The sequence below is a fragment of the Branchiostoma floridae genome, chromosome 12 (genome assembly GCF_000003815.2).
Source record: "Branchiostoma floridae strain S238N-H82 chromosome 12, Bfl_VNyyK, whole genome shotgun sequence".
Taxonomy (NCBI): Eukaryota; Metazoa; Chordata; class Leptocardii; order Amphioxiformes; family Branchiostomatidae; genus Branchiostoma; species Branchiostoma floridae.
Window position 1 is genome coordinate 17,789,305 of NC_049990.1, and position 20,378 is coordinate 17,809,682.

Here is a 20,378-nt window from a genome sequence, read left to right on the forward strand (position 1 = left end):
ACTGTTCTGGTCAGTCGCATCGTGCTAGCGCCGATGTTTTTGTTGTCATTTTCCCGGCCCCGATTAACTGTCAGTTGTTGCTACCATAGAAGGAAAAAAAATCGAACAATATGTGAAATTAAATAAGGTACTTTCAAAATAGTAAGGTACTTTCAAAATAGTCTCCGGTAAGCCGATCGGACCTCACATGCTTGCGCTCTATACGGCGGCGGGGCCCTACATGAAACGTGACAAATAGGTTTGCTTTTGATTCTTTAATTGACTGCTTATAAAATATGGACCGAATCTACCTGTGTCATCATGTTGCACCAAATGTGGGCTGACCGTCTATGAAAATTAAGATGTCCAAGATATTTCCAAAAAGGTAGGCAGAGATTTGTTGATGTTGGCGGTGTTGTTTTTTTCGTAATGATTTTCTTTGTCGGACCATCGCAAACAGTGCATTCAGCCCCTTTCCCCGTGAAAACATCAGCTAGATTGTATTGTGCTAGATACAGCCTCACATGAGGCAAGAAGTACATACAGTCACAATTTTATTGTCAAATTTTATAGAATTGAATTCTCGTTTCTGTCTACTTGAATTAGACTAACTTCTGAAGAGAGCAAAATTAAAACAAGCGTACCAAGTTACGGCACACTGTCTAGCGTAGCACAAAATCGGAAGGTACATTCACAAAAACGTCTCACAGAGTTTGCCGCTTGTACTACGCAGCGCGAAGGGTTCTCCTCAGCATTATCAGTCACGCTTTTACGTTTTCTATGAACCATATACCCAGTGTGAAATCGAAGGTTACACATATCCTGTTTATGTCGCAGTAATTATAAGAGCGCAGCGCGATCGCCGTCTAGTGGAAAGGGGGCCTTACCAACTGTAAATCGCACAAATTCACAGAAACAACTGATTAGCATAATCGCTAAAATTGCCACAAATCTATTATATTCGTTCACGTCCCGCAGTTGCCGGACACTCTCAGAGCAGAAATTGATATGGCTACCCCTGCATGCACACTGCACGTGATCTTCACAGTACGCAGCACATCTCCGCTATGCTTCCTGTCACAGTTAATCTGTGTAAATTCATTCATATTTTGAACGGCTCAATCATTTTTTGTCAGAGTCCGCAATTCATATTTCATAAATTTCCTCTTTTATTTTTAGCAAACAATTTTGATTTATGTTTGATGTACCTAGTTTGTTTATGCCCTCATTATCAATACGTGCCGCAGTCGGCACACTTCAAACCCGTCCGCCTGTCAATCATGCAAACTTCAAGGGGTTAGGTTTCTGCTACTCTAAACTTTCGCGTTGGCTTATGCTGATTTGTGCCTGGGGCTTTGTGCTATGCCGACCACTCCCACCGTGTGTAAAGCTGTAACGGTTAAGTAGATTAATTGTAATTCACCCAGACCTCGTTTCCGTGCTCCACTTGCTTGCTGGGGACCAACGCATCGCTGTAGTAACTTACATGATGAACAACAAGGTGAACGGAATGACCGTGACCTAAGACGGGGAGGGCGTTCCACGCTGCAGTTAATCGTGTTTGTTCAGGTCAGTTTAATAGCGAAATAAACTCATTAAGTCCATCGTTTGTGTTTCACATACCTTTATGTCTCAGGCGTAAAACTTTGAGTTTGCATGACGATCGTTATGCATGTTTTTTTTAAGTAACAGCCGGTAACACGCAGTGACCTTGCGTCTAACGTAGTCATGTGTATGTGTTTTTTGCTCAAATGTTCTTGTTGACTAAAAAATCGGTTAACTACAACCGTGACACCTATCCGTGTTTCATTTAGACGACAGCTCTATGTATGGACTTGAAAAACGAATAGGTCTCGCTACATTTTTATGATTAACGTTTTTTTTATGCCAGTTACTTATCATGTCGGGAGACATCCAAAGAAATCCCCACGTTACCACATACATGTACACGTAACGTTACCACAGTTGTCGGCCTGTCTGAGAAAATTGCACTAGTGCTCTGAATGCGTTTGTTCACCAAATTATCGCGTGTGTACGCACAAGTGCTGGCGTACTACACGTCGTGTGTGTTCTCGATTCTACGTAACTCAAACACAACATAGAATCTGAACAATGTTTGGATGGCTCAGAGTTAAACTGGCCTGTGCAGGTTGAAAAACCTTTAGCTTAAACAAAATCAAGAAAAGTATCGAAACTTAGATTTGACTCGATATAGACCTTAACCGAGACACATTATACTTTGGGGGCATTAAATTTCATTCTGCCTGCGATCAATTTCATTCTACCTTCCGTGAAGTTGATACTAGTATGCAAAAGGTGCCGATATGCGGCAAAATAAAGTCAAAGCTCTGTGAATTTCTTGATCTTTTATTACTTCTTGGTAAAATGAATTCCACAAATCATTCAGAGGACGGCTTCTGGCTCAATTCAGGCCGTCCAAAGCAAGATGAAGTCATCATTTGACGGGCGGACACTTCCGTGTTGCGTAGCGGCGGTCGCTGACCTCGTTCGAATACCATGTTCCATAACTCCCGGGCGGGTTCCATAGCAACCGGTCGTTGACCTCGGGTCCTTGGAACGTAGTTCGAACGTTTTATGGGGGCTCGAAAGTTCGATTTTGTGTTAAAATTGCTAGTTTTTTCACCCTTTTTTGCCCCATAAAATCATTTTTTTGGTATCTTTGGGGGACCAAATGACCAAGGTGCAGTGTCTTATGTGCAGACCTACCAGCTTGCTGAATTACGAGATATTCCAAGGTCTAGTTTTGGAGATATTCATGTTTTTTATTTGTGCGGAAAAGAAGAAGAAGAAGAAACAAAGCAAAAACAGTATGTACCTTCTGTGAAGGTAACATAATGAGAGCTATTTGGAAAACATGATTTTTTTGCAACAATATTTCTCAAACGACCTGTCTCCAGGACCCATCCTTCCATCCTGGGATGGAAATTTGCTTGTTGGGAGGCACAGAAATTTCAATGCATCCAGCCCAAAAATGATCTGAACTTCAGTACATATTATAACCAAGGAGGTTAAAAAGGACTTAACCTCCTTGTTATAACTATAATGAGATTGATGAAAATGTGTTTCATAAACTTAAAATGACAGATGTTACAAGAAAAATCAACAACATTGGCTCCCAAACAATGAGTGGGACACAGAAAAATCTAAAGTTGGAGACTGCCCTGTACGTTTAACGTTACCATGTTTTGCAGCTTTTATCATTATGCAATGGTATGGTTACCGCGCATGCGCAAAGTAGTTCTTTTTCTCGGTGAAATGACCCTAACCCTAAAAACTTCTGCTGTATGTATGTAAGTCCACTTTAGGTACTAGTAATCTTACACATGCTGACTTAACCAATTGTAACATCTTCCGTTCTTCCCTTGTCTTGCCGTTGTTTGTGAAGACGTCACTCCCAGCCCACAAGCCAACATGACATTGGCCATACCAGGCTTGTGTGCGCTGTCGTATTCTGTAGACTGTCCAGTCTTGCTGGACAGCAGGACAAACTGTCCTGAGTTTGTCCAGCCCCTGTCGGCCATGTGTGATGTGTGTCAAACCCAGCCCCTTGTTGTTGCAGTTGCTGCTCAGCTATTTGCAAACGTGAAACAAGATCACGTCACGCTTGCTACCAAAAAAATGTCGCCCCCCTCCCCACCCTGTGATTCACATCTTTGTTTTGTTTGACCTTAACTGGTTGTCAGCACTAATGGACAATTTATTCAGCTGGCCTCTAGATATTATCCAGACTGTTTCTATTGGGAAAAATATGAGGGATAAAATATGACATCAAATAAAGAAATGCCAATAGATGGATTAGTACCATTTCACCTGTAACCTTATAACGTGAGGCGTAGTTCCGTCGACCTAAATCACCGAAACAATCGCCAAGGAGTTGTAGAATAAGAGCGATTTTCCGCGCGATTGCCTCCATTGATATAATGGTGAGTGTGTATTAATGTGTATGCAGTATGGCACATATGTCCTTTGGAGATATTGTATATAGGAATGTCGGCAAAGTCTAAATGCCAGGATATTGTGTAGGGTAGACTTGATTGAGAGTGAGTGGCGTGGCAACCTCTGCATACAAATGCTGAAGATATGCTTTTCTTTTGCTGTTCTTCTAGAAACGAAAGGGAAACATGTTCTTAATCTGGCAAGTCGTCTGCAATTTGTTATCTGTAGGCACCTTGAAATAGAAAAGAAAATGAACATTGAATATTGTCATCCACATTCCAAAACATACATGTATTAGAATTTAGATACAAATGGAAATGTCTATTATTATGTATCCTAGTATACAATATTTCTGTTAAAAAAAGTGGACGACAATTTTGACACTGATTCCTTTAGTTTTCCTAGAAAGACCACTGCAAATTCATGTTGTAAAGCCTGTATTTTGAAGACAACAGTGATTTTTTTTCTCCGAGCTCCCCATTGTGTCTCCTACACATTACTTGTACCTGTAACAATCGTGTTGATCCAACAAATATGTGTCAGATCTGTGTGGTCTGTTCTGTTATGATGGGGAGTGATGTAAACAGAGCCAGTTAAAATGGAGACTGGTTAGGTTTCTTTGAGCTGACTTGTTCCCAGTACCCAACTTCTGGGTCAATATTACTGTAAATACAGAAATGTTAGCGGTGTTTTTATGTTCGTGTTTTTTTTGTGGTGGCCGCTTCCCCGCGAATTCAAAACTGCTACGACCATTTTTCCATGACAGTATGTGTCTACAGCATACCATATGGTGCTACCGCAAACTCCCAATTTTCCCACAACCGTGTAATTAAATCACCGCAAATTTAAATGCATTTACAGTAATCAATCTCCAAGCAGATGTAAAAAGACAATTATGTTTCTCAAGCTCCCAGTTCCTTGGAGCATTGGGTCTTTGTGTCAAGGAACTTGCAGCTTGAAAATGTTAAAATTTTGCCTTTCTATTTTATAATATCTGCTTTGCAATTATATCAACCTTACCATGAATCAAGCTCATAAGGGTTAAAACTAGATTCTGATACATAATATTCCATATAATGATACTAGTCTCTTATATCTTTGCCTTTTCCGAATGTCTTCAATATCACCATCATCATATCAGCCCAAAAATGTGTTGCATGAAAGCACTGAGCCTATCCAGATGCTCAGTTGGAATTGAATCGTAACTAGAAACTGGGTTATCATATGATAAGCATGGCCCATTCAAATTGAAGACAGATTCTTTCCAAAAAACACAGTTCCTTCAAAACTTCTTTCTTGAACCCTTTAAATAACAATTAACAGGTCTAAATATAAACTTAGATTACAATTTTTTTATAAAACTTGAAATTTCCTAGATAACATTTACTGTCCTTGGTGAGTAGATTCTATGACCCACATCTCTTTCGATGCACCAGTAACGATTTACCCCCAACCAGCAATGAACGGTCCCCTTACCAATCAACAGCCATGGGCCATTTGATGGACAGAAATGGGGTTCTGACGGACGATTACGGCTTTGCTATGGACCGCCAGAAATTGTTTTCATTCTGCAAATGTATAAGAGATTCCTATTGGACATCGCACACCGCTAGGGCCTGTATTTCATAAGGTCTTCTCGTCTATAATGTTACCTCTTTGTGTTAGCTTTCTCTCATTAATGGCAATGAGCCAGTGCCAAATATCAGTTGTACTGTAATAGTCAGTTTGGCAGTTGATAGTGATACCATAATGGTTAGATGACAAGGATAACTAATTGTTCACTCTAGTATTCCATATCATTAGAATATCTTCTGAATATAAGTCCAGCTGACACTTCTATAACCAGAAAGTTTTGTTTAACACGAAATTGAAAGACGTTTCAATTCTCAAATGATTAAAAGGAATTGTTGTGACTTTTAAAGTGTTTGGGGAGGAAAGTCCTTGTTGTTGAAACACAACTTTGCCTAAGGGGAGGAAAGATCATGACCGGAAGTGTTTCCAGACAGAGAACTATGCAACAGGTGCCACCTGTGTCTGCTGCCTTTACATACAGTAATGTTGAACAATAAGATCTTCTATGCTATTAAGAAGTAATTCAACAACTTTGGTCTTTTAGAGAAAGCCTGATGTTGTTTTGTCTTCATATCATACTCTCGAAGAAGAGGTTTGGCTCCAACTGTTTTGGCATGTTTTTAGGCATTTTTGTCTGGGTTTCTATTTTGTCCACTTTTCAGTTTTCGTCATGTCCGCCGGCAAAACCCTTTCCGGTAGATGCAAGCATGAATGCCTTATAAACACATTCACTTCAACACATTGAAGAAAATGAAGAAATGAAGAAAAGGGGAGAAAGGAAAAAGCTTGTAAAAAAAAACGTGTAAAAAATTTAGCCAGAGCTGAACCTCTGTTCTGAGAGTACTAGTTATCCTCTATACAAGGCTTTTTCATTAATCATTTTAGTTTTTATACTTATAGTTTTTATACAATCATAAAGCATCATTTTCCAGAGAAGAGACAATGAGAAAAGAAAACCTACTACAAAGAGTAACATACTCTAAATGCATTCAAGTTTGCGGGGATTTGATGTAAAAAAAGTTTGCAGAGGTTTTAAGTTTGCGGTGAAGTGGCCACCGCGAAAACCACAAACATAAAACCACTGCGAATATTTCTGCATCTACAGTATTCAGTTGAAGAAAGTTGTTTTCTGGGTATCACTGTACACCAGCAAACTTATGTATTCACCGTAGCCAGTGGACTGTAGCAGCCCACTATATACACCTGTTTTACCTGGGGACTTAATTACATAGCCAACCTGAGACCCTCATTCTTTAAAACCCAGCAGGACACCCCAGAATGACATGTTATCTTGTTAAATAGCCAAGAAACCACCTTCCAATTAAAGGGCCAGGGTAATCTCCTGAGAGTTCTTCTTCATTGCGCTTTAATCACATCCTTTAACTTTTTTAAGGAAATAGGCTACTTAGTTGTGATAGATCTTGAGTGGTAATGACCTTGGGGATGGACTTGTCAGTGGGTAAAGATAGGTCTTGATAGGTAAGAAAAGTTGGGTTGTTCTTCTGTTTTCATCTTTTAGTCCTCAGAGATAACAGGTGTGGAATCATCAGCATTTTTTACCTGTTTGTCTTGTCTTTAGCACTTAAGCCAGTTTAAGGCTAGTTTGTTTGACTATAATTTATCCAGCGATCTCAGAGTTTCAGAGTAATTGCTAGAAGGTACTGAACTGAACAAAACAAAACATCGTGATTGTGAAGGTATTTAAGTCATAATTTTCAGAGATATCCACCTTAGAATTACACCATGTCATTGGCAATTGTCTACAGAGTTAATGCCCATTCGCATTGTCTTCAGCTCTTTAGCTAGTGACTCGTTTGACTACCAGTTATCGAGCTATCTCTTAGAAAAGGCAGAAAAGGCACAGAATAATGGAGATATGACAGAAAGATATTGTAGTCATCAATTTTAGAGATAACCATCTTAGAGGGGCACACCATGTAATGATAAATCAGCATTGTCTACAGAGTTAATACCGTTCTCATTGTCTTCAGCTCTTTAGCTAGTGTTAAGACTACCAGTTATCCAACAATCTTAGAAAAGGCACAGAATAATAGAGATATGACAGGAAGACGTTGTAGTCATCAGTTTTAGAGATAACTATCTTAGAGGGGCGCACCATGTAATCAGCATTTCTTCAGAGTTAATACCTTGTTATCTAGTCTTGAATAAGAGATGGCCCAGTTCTTAGACTCAGAGATATAGCGCTTAAGCCTGTGTGGCTACCAATCTTGTCGTAATCTCAAAAGACAGAAAGAAGTGAAAGATGGCAGCAAGGTACTATGAAATGGAATCACGGCCAGAAAAGATTTCAATCACAATGGAGACATATAACTTGAAAAAGCACACGCATGTATCTATATTATATAGGAATTTTATATTTTTAGTCAGTACTGCCATATATGTTTAAATTTCTGTTTTGTGGAGCGGTCCCAAAAGTTGTATGCCCATTTTAGCGTCCACAACAAGATAATATCTGCTAATATCTGCGTTTCTCTTTGCCTTTATCTCAAAGACAAGGATGTATGCTTTTCTTCCCTTTGATTTTTGAGTCAGTTCTTCAATATGTCTTTTGCGTTTTGTGGAGTAGTCCAAGATATGCACGTATTAACGCCTGGAACTTCGTGGAAGAAGATTTAGTATCTGCCACTGCATTTCTCTCAGCTCTTATCTTCAAGACAAGAATATACTTTTGTATCCCTTGATTTTAAGTCAGCACTATATTATGTCTCCCTTCCTTATTTTGTGAAACAGTCCAAGATATGCACATATTAACACCCACAAGAAGATAATATCTGCTACTGTTTCTCTCTCAGCTCTTATCTCTAAGACAAGGATATATGCTTTTCTTCCCCTAAGAACTGAGAAGACCTGAATAGACATGTTACTTGCCTGGGGCCTATGATGAAATCAGGTCCCATCCATCACAAGTTGTTACTGGCATGCATACCTGTACCTCTGGGGTTACTGTCATTCCTTGTTCCATCTATAAAATGTGTCTCTTTAAAGGCTTTGTGGAAAACCTTTTGGCCCCGTGGCCAAACAAGAACAAAATTCAGAAACAGCTTACAGGGCTCGAAATACTTTTTTCTGCATACCTGCACTGGTGCAGGTAACATTGTAAATTACCTGCACCAGACAAATTTTACCTGCACCACTCGGAATTTGGGAAGTATGGATCATACTAAAATTGTTCAGGAATCTTTTTTTTAATACTTTATAGGTGCTGTGGTAACAGTCAATAACGCTAATAACAATCCACATACACCTACATCATAGGACATTTATGTTTAAAACCCAGTCCATGGACCAGTGCAGATTAGGTGCAGGTAGACATCAGAAATACCTGCACAGCCCCAATTTTACCTGCACTAACCTGCATATGCAGGTGGTATTTCGAGCCCTGAGATTTTATAATCACCCTTCCCACAGATAATATACATGTTTCCTACTAATAACATGTAACATTGTAAATTCCTTTTATAGTTTTAATCTATAATTGTTAAGTATTAAAAACATGTTCACTAGTATCCAATCAAATGCATAAGGTATATATATAGTACAGAAGTAAGGATACTTATTTTCACATTTGCCTGCCATCATGAAATTACCATCTGTTAAAGGTGTGAGATACGTCACTTTTGTAAGTGATGACAAAAGTATGGAAGGTACATGTACTAGTCTTAAGCACGTATACATCCATCATTACATGTTACAATTACCAGGTGTTGCGGAGATGGACATGCTCTACTTAAGCTGTATAATTATAACTTTAAACCCACCTTTCTTCCATCTTACTGCCAAGAATGCCTCGCAACCCTTTTATTACAAAATGCCTCAGGGATGGCTATAATAGTTTTAACCAAGGTTTAACTGACTTATTGTGAACTACTTTATACATGTACGTCATGATAAAAATGTAATATTGGTGGTGCTGGATTCAAAATTGTCTTTTTTTCTTAAACAACGATAAATATACTACAGTGCTATGAAATAGATATCATTTATGGTTAGACTTAGTTTTATGAATTATCTCTACCTGCACCACTCTACGATAGTTCTACTAGGAAAACAAGTTTTTATGCATCTTGATTTTTATGAAATGGGTCTAGTTTTATGAAATATGTCTAGTTCTGTGGCGACGTGTTTTCAATAGTCAGTTTCCCAGCTACATCTGACATGGAAGCCTTTCTGGGTGTGGTTGAATTTTGCATGGGTATTCCCCACACTACAGGCTCCGTAAAATGATCACACCCTTCATAACTAATTCATCAGTGAGCACTACATCTCCCATGCAGCGCAATGTCTGTGCTTCTAATGATGAGCAAATAGGTTCTCTCAGACACGACAAAATATCTATCTGAGGGTCAGTTGATCTCACTTCAAATGTGTCGTTCTGGTTGTAAGTTATGCCCTTGTAATTAAAAATGACCTTATAATGACAAGGGTCGCGTACCCGATTACCCAGTGAGTACAGTTGTAGGTCAGCCGTACCCTGTTAGGTTTTCCAGGTTTTGTGGAAATCAGGGACTTTAACTAGGCAGCGGAAATGTGTATACAGTGTACATGTACAAACTTAATTTGTCCTATACAGTAGAAGCATTTAATAATATAATTGCACACCCGATTTGCCAGCGTATTCGTGCAATTATCCGAATGGTGCGACAAAATAAAGTTATCAAGGTGGACTGCACCACCACAGCATTTTGGGATTCTGTGCAGTTAACAGAAGTGTGTGGTTATCTGTTGTGCAATTAACTGGCTTCTACTGTACTGGTATTTTACCATTCAAATCCCAAGTACATGTATAAGACTTGGGATACCCCTGCATGTTCACTTGAAATAATTAGTTTTCAAATCTTGACAAAATAATTACACTATAGTAAGGCTAATTTTACTGTATGCAAAAACGATGTAGGTCATTAAAAGAGCTCAAATTGTTGAAGTATGATTTTGCTATCTACAATACCATGAATAAGGGTCCGGCTGTTTTCCTTTCCTTTCCTCTAGACACTAATATTTTATGACAGTTTGGGGTGGGCTGAGTTTATCCCTGCCCATTATGGCAACTAATGACATTATACCCCCACACTGCATGTATTCTGGTCGACGTTTGTGGCTTCATTAAGTGCAATTATTTCCTCCCATTCTCAGAAATGTGAAGAAGCTTTTAAAGCTTGGAAGATATACGAGTATTCCCATAGGATAGTAGCAGAATGTCTTGGTGTCTGTCAAACACCTTGGTTCTATATAACATTGTTTCTATATTTACCTCATTGAAGCAGGGTCACCTAAAACAAGGGTACTGTGTTTGGTTGAGTTACTTGTATATATGTTCTGATTAATTTGCATGGATTTTTGGTATGGCGGCAGTTATTAAGGTCCCAAAGATTTTTAGGCTCCAAGCAGTATTATTGTAGGACATACTGATAGGAGAAAACAACCAGAATGTACTTACTTTGCTTATGTTTCGGTGTCTGTCAGACACCTTCCTCAGAGCTTCTGACCTTTCCTATTCTCCTATATTCTATATTCTACCAACCTGATAAAATTATTTTCTGAAATATTTTTGTCTCCATGAAAAATGAAGATATTGTTTTTGGTGTGTCTTTGTCTCTGTGTGCCTGTGTGCTAGTTACACACAGTAAGTGTTTCCTGTGTTTTGTAATATCATAACTTAGTAAATCTCTGGATGGATTACGATGTTTATGTGGGTAGATTTTTGGAAGACAAAGGCCACAGTCAAATTTGGGCCCCCTTGCATGTGACCCTGGTACTGCAGTTTTGGCCTGGATGTGTTATGGTCTCAATTTTTCTTACCTAAATGCAAGTGAAGAAACCACCACCATCACTCTCTATAGCTGTAAGCAGGAGCAACCTCCTCAGGGTCAAACAGTATCAACTTTGGATCAATAAGAGAAAACTCTCCAAATCTGTCACGCTCGGCCCAGGTATAACAAAAGCAGTATATTATGCCACTTCTATCGGATTAAGGGCCACCAGTCGATAGGACAATCTGCGGGGTCGATGGCACGATCGTGCGAGATGGGATGATACCCACAGATAATATCTTTATTATCTCTGTCCAAATTAACGGCAAATTGCCCAAGCTTGAGAGGGATTGGTTTGATGTCGAGTGCTGAGTGGAAGCTATCTCAGTCAGAGTTAGGCTTGTAATATATAGAGAATCTTGCATGTTGTATCGAATTATGGTGCAGCTTCTTTAAACAAATGTTGTCATTATTTCGTTATCTACTAGTACTATATGATATAGTAGATCTCTCGCAAGTGATAAGGCCTAGAAAAAATGTGTTTCCTGTTTTAGTCCTGAAAAAATTAGGGTCGGTAGGTAAGGATTATCTTTTTTTCTTGTAGTTTTTTTAGGCTGGCCCAAACTCTATTGTATCATATTACAATACAGTTGAACATTTCGTAAACTGAAATGCAGAAGGACACCTGTCTTTCAACGTCAAATTTTAATTTTGTACAAAATAGATACATTTATCCTTCATTAGATACATGTAGGACAAGCAGTGTTTTTATTTCAATAGGAAGCAGGCTGAATAAAAATTCTAACTGGAAGCTATGTGACTCCACTGCCCACCCCCAAAAAAGTCTCTAGGGTCGGCAGGCTTTTCTAGGGAAAGGGGAAACACAACATTTATTTTCCTAGACCCAAACTTGTGGGCATATTTTATAATCTTATCCATGGACTAACAGACATTCAATGCAACTGAGGATTCTTCCATAAGAGTTTTTTTAAGACTGTGAGTGCCCAAAAGGCCACGTCAGCAACTATTACACTAAATCCAGCGCTGAGACTGTGCCGTAACTTGACTGTTTTACGGCGATTCTCAGAATTCATGGTCCTCTATTGAATTACCGCATGCAGGAAAGAAATTTGTCACAATAAAGATGGCAAGATCGTTACAAGAACATAGGTAATTACGGACGTAAGAGCCAGACAATATTGGACATGAGAAGACATTTACAGCCTATTAGGCAAATGGTTCATGTTGATTCAAAATGTCAGGAACAGGAAGTTTGGTGAATGTTTTATTTTGGCAACGTTGGCAGTATTACTAGTATTAGTACTGTTCTGAATTGCTTGAAGCTACCGTAATGTAATTTACAGTACCTCCTACGCACACTTAAAATATTATTGGTTTCTTTTTGGAGATATGTTTTTATATACAATTTGCTGTCACAATTTTTAGCATTGAATTTGAGCCAATAAATGTTTTATTTTGGTAATGTTGGCAATATCATAACAGTTCTGAATGGCTTGAATTTCTTTAGATGTAATTTGCAAGTACTCTTACATATACTGGGTTCCTTCTGAAAATATGTTTATCTTGATAATTCTCAGACAAGTTTGCTAATGATACATGTATTACGTCACAATTCGTAGGATTCTATCCAACAACTCAATTTAAATTTTTCAGCTAGCCATATTTGTTATTCATAATTCTTTAGAGATAGTTTCAAGTAAGTTAGATATGCTTTCTGCTTCCAAAAACCTGTTATACTTTAACAGTATGCTATAGATCGGCCCACAATATGACTTATTACAGTTATGAAGACAATAGTGTGTATGGGGTGTTGAGGTGAATTGTAGATGACACATGAATATGACATTGGCAGCTATGATTAATATCAGTTCCCTTACACCTGATGATAGAGACATTATTGTGTAATCATGCGGAATGACTCACAATAACGTGACGCGTGCCTACGCTATCTTGTGACCCTTCGTCATCAGGTATATATAGAATAAAAAGTCGGCACATTGTTTGAAACATCTGGGCTACACCTATTTAACTTGCTGTTTCTTGTCACAAACCTAGAATTACTGTATTGTACGCAAGTTCAAACAAACAGCAAAATCTTTGTTGTATTACTTGAATGTTCAAAAGTTTGAATTTAGCTATATAGAATTTCAGATAAAGTAAAGCTCTGAAGAGAGGTAGTAAGGTTTGGAATTAGATTTTGCTGACATTTTACTTTATTCTATATTACAAGTGACTGCCTGCAAATATGCAACTTTTCTTTTCAGTTTTCTTTTTGTAGAGTAGACATTCAGCTATTTCCTAATGGCATTGAAAATCTTTTTTACTGAGTTACTGAAAAAGGCAGATTGTAACGCTAATTCACCTTTATCCGCAGGGTATGTCCGTCATTTTTAAATCAGGGTATTTATGGATATAATTTATAAAGTCGACAGATAGTGGTTTCAGTGTAGAATATTTTCAACATACTGCATTCTAAAGCTACCTTCCGTCGACTTGATACCAATATATACCCTGGTTTTAAAATCAACGGATATAGGTAACCCCACGGATAAAGGTGACCTACTCCTAGTGTAACCCTTTAAGTGTTCATTTTCATTTGAGAAGCACGGTGTGAAGACTAGTCAATTGCTGTCTACCCTTGTGTCAGGGATCCCAGCAGCAGTACAATCAAATAATGGATACTACTGCTACTACTACCAGTACTAAATGTTACTATTTTTATTTGAGAAACAAAGAACTTCCTTGTTGTGTCCTTGATGATGCTAGCCCGACAGTTGGATGGCAGGTATCGGCTGCGTCACCTGCCATTAGTGACTTATGTAGACAATCAAGTCTCTAATTAGTGTGAATCATTGTAAAGACATTCATGAAGAATTGGCAATTTCATGGGTGACTGTGGCTGGTTTTCTGCCCCTGCGATCCATACATGCTGCATTAGATGTGTGATTGGTGCAGCAGACAGACGTGTAAATCTGTGTTCTTTGATTACCTTTGGCAAGATGACTTGACTGGTTACATTTGTATGTTTCTAGTTGAAGTATTCGTTGATTTGCTATTCTATTGTTTGGTTTGGTGGGTCCAGCTCAAAAAGTTATGATTATATAGTTTGCTGGTGTAGATATATTGTGTGGCCTTATGGAGAAAAATTCTTTGCTCATTTGTTGATTTATTCTTGAAATAGTTGAACTGTACACACAAAAATTGGACTCACCCAAATTTTCGAGTGCACAGCATCAGTCTTTGTCAAGGAATGAACAATCCACTTGTTGATTGGTTTGGTTTGTTAGACACGTACAGCATAGCTCAAAAAGTTATGGCTTTGTGGGTTGCTAACTATATGTATGCCTTGGCCTTAGGAAGAAAAATGTAATTTTGTTATACCGGTATGTTATGTAATATTGGATATGTCATAAACCACAAATATAGCTTCAGCAGCTGAAAATTAATGTTACATTTATTTTATATTAGATAATGTGTGAGCTATCTCTCTCTCAATTAAGATTCCTTGACAATTTAATGTCATGTATTCTGAAGGTATTCACTACAAGTACAGTATTCACAACACAGTCCTCACAATAATCATTACAGGTCACGAGATTGTAATTTTACGACATCTGATCTTGACCCAATATTTTCAAAATATTGTGCAAAAAACATTTTCTAGAGAGACTTGAGAGATTGTTTCCTTGAAATCTTGACACCCTAGTTTTATAGTAATCGATTACTTGCAGTAATTTATAAACTGTAGGTAGCAAGCTCCTTTTCTTCTCAATTCAGTTCAAGTAGACGATCACTGTAATGTTGTACAGTTGATTTCCCTTCCCTTGTTGGTATTGGCAAGTGGACCTTGTCTATTGAACAGGCTAATACCGTGTGTAAAGATTTATTGTTCGAAGTGCTTGGTACAATGATCACAGCTGTTCTGTACTTGGCTGGGGAGAGATTAGCTCGGCAGCCAAATTGGTTTTTCACAAGGTCAAATGTGTGTGAAGCTCGGAGGTTACAAGGTCAAACTTGTGTGAAGCTGGAAGAGAATCGTAACGGACCTGAACTTGGTTGTGCTGTACTTAGTTGAGGTCTGATTAGCTGCCAAACAGGGTATGCACACAAGGTCTCATTGATGTATTAGTCCGAGTGGGCACCCTAAAAGAGAGCCAAGCCCAAAAATAAACGGCTGCATGGACGCGTGTTTTTAGCGGTGAGAAATTCCCTTTTCGCCAGCAGAACTGATCTCAAAAATTAGATTGTTGAAAGCTTGTTTGTAAGTGAAGAAATTAGTAGATAAATTTTTGCAGCCCCGTGCTAGGTCGGAGGTACACAGTCCTGGGTTCTGAGTGGTGCGGTTGTACACTAGCAGCAAAAAAGTGCTTTTTGTGGGGATTGGCTAATCATAGTTTGTAATTGCTATAAAAAAAGAACCTGTATAGTTGACGTTGGCAATTTTTCCCATTATAAAAATGTAATGTCTAAAATCTAAATGTGCTCAACGTAGAATGAAAAATATGCTGACATTTCACGTAGCTTCATTACGAACGTGCCCATGTAAACCACGAATTATAACATAGAAGTCTATGGGAAGAAAAAACTCATCAATGAGACCACAAGGTCAAATGTGTGTGGGAGGGGGGGTTTACAAGGTCAGACTTTTGTGAGGCTTGGAGGATACAAGTTTTAACTTGTGTGAAGTTGGGAGGGCTTTAACAAACCTTAACAGAACTCAGTTTTTGGTGACAAATGTGCTTTACTTTGTTGGGGAGATATTAGTTAGGTACCACACAAGGTCAAAAGTGTGTGAAGCTACATAAGGTGTGTGTGTTCAAGGTCAAATTTGTGTGAAGCTAGTGAGACTCTCAGAGATAAAACAAGCATTTTGAACTGATTGAACATCTGATGATCAAGACTTGAATAGGACAGTGGAAAACAGAACCTCTCTTAGTTGGGGTGAGATTATCTGCCAAATAGTGTGTTCACACTACGTCAAATTTGTGTGCAGCTGGAGTGTGTGTGTTCAATGTCAAATGTGTGTGAAGCTAGTGAGAGATGTAACGAACTTGAACTCAGTTTCGGTTACAAATGTGTCTGCGTCTCCCACTTCCGCCCATCAGTCAAGCCTTTCAATTACCATCCAGGCCATTAGGAGTAAAGGGAGTCATGCAGAACTTGGCTCAGGACCAAAAGTCAGGGAGTATATATAGAGGTATTAGATGTGTAGGTGTGTGTACATACCGGTAGGTAGGTTTTACTACCTTGTACAACACATGTTCACAGACATTTGTCATAAGTTTGAAGTCCCCATAACAACGGTATGGGTCCGTTCACACTTGTGCGCATAGTCAAGTCCGTACGACTTGTGTATTCACGACCAAGTGTCAGGGAGCATATATAGAGGTATTAGATGTGTAGGTGTGTGTACATACTGGTAGGTATGTTTTACTACCTTGTACAACATGTGTCCATGGACATTTGTCATAAGTTTGAAGTCCCTATGGTGCAATGGGTAAGTGACCCGGCTACTTGGCAATGTGGAGAAAGTTTTGTGAATCCATAGACTGGTTTGAACCCTGCTTGGGCATGGTGTAAGGGGTTACATTAGTTCTTTTGGATGGGGAAAAGCTGGAATTCTTGTGTATGGTAGACTGCAGGTGTAAGCCTAAGAGTAGGCATCAAATGTTTGTATTAAAGAACCAAACACACTTACGGAGAAGAATAGGGTTGACCCAGTGTTTGCGATGATTGGTTGGTTAGTTGGTTGGTTGGTTGGTTGGTTAATTTGGATTTCCATTAGTGACTGATACGTCACTTTTCTTCCCGGAGTTCTGGTGAATTATGTAAAACACTGTATGGCTGATATGAAACGGAGGTACGGAGTGATTTGTAGTGAAATTTGGGGCTGAAAACGTGAACAGTGTAGTGATGCTGCATCACTCTACTATTGGCTACTTGAAGCATCATGCTAGCTAAACATGTAGCTATTTCACAAGCATGGTATCGGCCCAAAATGACTAATACCATTTTAAAAGAGCAATGAGCAAAGATCAAGTCTTTTAGTTCCTTTTTGGGAAGTTATCACAGCTTTTTCAATGTTGTCAGGCATTTTACAACCTTGAACCATACACTGTGAATATTGTATGTGGAGAGAATATTACTGGAACAGATGCTAGTTTTCATTGTCACACCATCCAATATGCCATGCAGCTAGTTTGTAAATCATACCACGCACACCATTTGGTCCAGTGCCCAGCATATTATACATAGACTGCATTGGACAGCCTTCTAATAAGTTCTGTACTATACTCTTTGGGTCACCACACAGTCACTCAGAACGGTTTTTCTTCAGACAATAAGACATGAAAAATGGTATGGGATGTACCGTTCTTTGAGTCTGAGCTGAGGTAAGCTCCTTTTTAGGCATTTTGTCGGCTTCCTAATGTTATATGTCTTTGTGTGTACTAGTCCAAGGACACCTGACAAAAATGTCTCCAAGCCAGAGCCTAACCTCTGCTTGGAGAGTAGAGACACATCTAATGCTTGAAGGTTTAAGAAATCATGAAGACTTTTTTTAAGAGCATGAAGTTTCTTTGGATGAACCTCTTTGATACCCTGTGTTATGACAGTAGACCATAAAGTATACAGATTTGAAATTGGAAAGATAGGTCAAACAACATTTTAAAGTCCATACAACTGTAGTTATTTTACTTTTTAGCCAATTTTCACAGATAGTGAAATTGCTTTCCTTTTTAAACTTACGTGTAAGACTAAAGGTGGTATCTCACTGTACTTGGGGCACCAGTTCGGCACTGTCGGTTTGAAAGATTACTCAACGAATGCCAGAGATAAAGAACAGATTTTCTTACGTTTTGTGTATCTTTTAAGTCAAACTTTTACATATTACACAATATCTAATTCATAAAACTAGGCAAACATAACACAACAGTGCCGCAGTGAACGAACCCCGCAGTGCTGCACAGGTGCCCCAAGTGCAGTGAGATACCACCTTAAGAGGTACACCGTGTGCTATGATCAAACGTTAATGTCCTGATGTCCTGTAGAAACCCCTATGCAGTGATCCTTCTGAACTAAGCCCCTGACAGTTCCACAATGATTGATGTACTGATTTCTGCTCCCTCCTATATCTCACGGAAACCCCCGTGATGGAATGTAATGAAATTTGCATCCGACTTTCATTGCGATCCTGATCATTCCTCCGACAGGAGGAAATAGTTTCCTCATTAATTTCCCATCACTCTTTGTGAAAGGTGACAGGGTTATTTTTGTATCGTCGACACTTTGGTTAGAACCGGGGAATAATGAAAATTGTGCATATCATTTAAAACTGGTGTTGGTATTATTTACATGTTTGCGACAGGAAAACCTGTATTGTTTGTATCAATCGTAGGATGTTTTTGCAAAAAAAAAACCCAGATAATTCCGGACAAACAGGTTAATTCCAGAAAACCTCAATAATTTCAAAATAGATTGACCAGATGAATTATTCTTTGTAGGTATGATATTTCAAAGAATAATGTATATCTTGGTTGCAATTAGATGTCTCCTTGAAGAAAGCCAATTCTGCAGAATTCTGGGGATTCTGTCTGAATTCTGGAAACTTGGCTCAAAGCCAGAATTCTGGATCCCTGAGCCAGAATTCTACCAGAATTCTGGGACCCTGAGCCATAATTCTGCAGACCTTATGATTGTGTAGACATCTAATTGCAATCTACATATTCTCCTTTGATATATCATGCCTACAAATATGAATTCATCTGGTCAATCTATTTTGAAATTATTAAGGTTTTCCAAAACTACACTGTCTGTTCAGAATTAAACTGCCGCTGTTAAAAGTATATCTGACAGGTTCTTGCTATAATCACGAAGATGTCATACTGACGTCCCCAGGGAACAGTTTTACTGCTGTAATTCTGACAGCTTTAGACACAGGTCAGGACGACGGGCACCCAACTGAAACATGATACCCCCATTATGTCTTTATGATGTAATTCTGTCACTATTTAATCTGGACAGCTTCACGTAACAATATCAATATAGATTATCAAAATGTTGGAAGATAGACATTTTATAGTAACAAACTGTGATGGGTATGAAAAGATTGAACATTACATGATCAATACTTGAATAGGAGAGTGGAAATGATGCCAAAGTCACAATCTCACTGAACTAGCATCTGTCATTAAGGTTGATGTTACGACATTTTGTGAGGATTTCATACTTCTCTTACAGTCCTCCAAGGTGACAATACTTACTGAAGATAGTTGTTGAAGAAAGAAATATGCTCTGGCCTATTTTTTACTTTGTTTGTGGTAATTTTTGTTTCTTTCTATTTTGTCTGCTTTTCTTTCTGGGCTGGGAGACAAAAAGTAAGGATTGCAAAATATAAAATAGAGCAAAAACACCTATAGTAAACAGACGTCGTTGTCGTCGTATCCATTTTTGATGACAAGCCAGATTATTCGGAAAATAGAAATCCGTGGCATGCAACATGATACTTTTGTCTAACGGTAGTTTTTCTGTGTTTCAGATATGTACAGAGAGACTCGGAGGACAGACATCTTTCTACGCCTGTTTGTGTACAAGACATTTGGAGGTGGCTGCTTCCCATGATGCAATGCAGAAGATTCCACCCAGAGCCCAACATAGCAAACCTTCCTGCTAAATCCGGCCACATCCGGTCCGAGGCAGTTTGTACTTGTATTATACTAAATGACAACATTGTTGTCCCCGGTTTATAGAAAAACAGGGGACAAAATTTGTATTGTGTACAGGATTGACTGCAACACAGTCTTTCAAATTTGCAGCCATCTTGAACACCCCTCTGTACAGAGTTCAGTGGCCTAATGTAAGGACACTCTTCACACAAATGTGGACTACACTATTTTCCTAGAGGGGTTCAGCCAATGACAATTGAGAAAACCCTTTCCTATTGAAATGTTTTGGACTATTAGTTTGTAAAATATTTGCTCAGAAATGTTAGTAGTGGAAGAGTCCACTTTGAAGATGTAGGGGTTGTCAGGATACACTGTACAGATAATGAATTGTGGTGAAATACTCGATGGCAAGTCCACG

General features: G+C 38.7%; 1 protein-coding gene across 1 annotated transcript in view; it reads left to right on the top strand.

Annotated features, from left to right (window-relative positions):
* The window catches only part of LOC118426848 (ras-related protein Rap-2c-like), a 26,455-nt gene extending 6,288 nt beyond the window's left edge, over positions 1–20,167 (top strand). The window contains exon 3 of the mRNA XM_035836404.1: positions 19,834–20,167. The gene's annotated coding sequence lies outside the window, so the exon portion shown is untranslated. The remainder of the gene's footprint in view (positions 1–19,833) is intronic.
* The last annotated feature ends 211 nt before the right edge of the window (positions 20,168–20,378 follow it).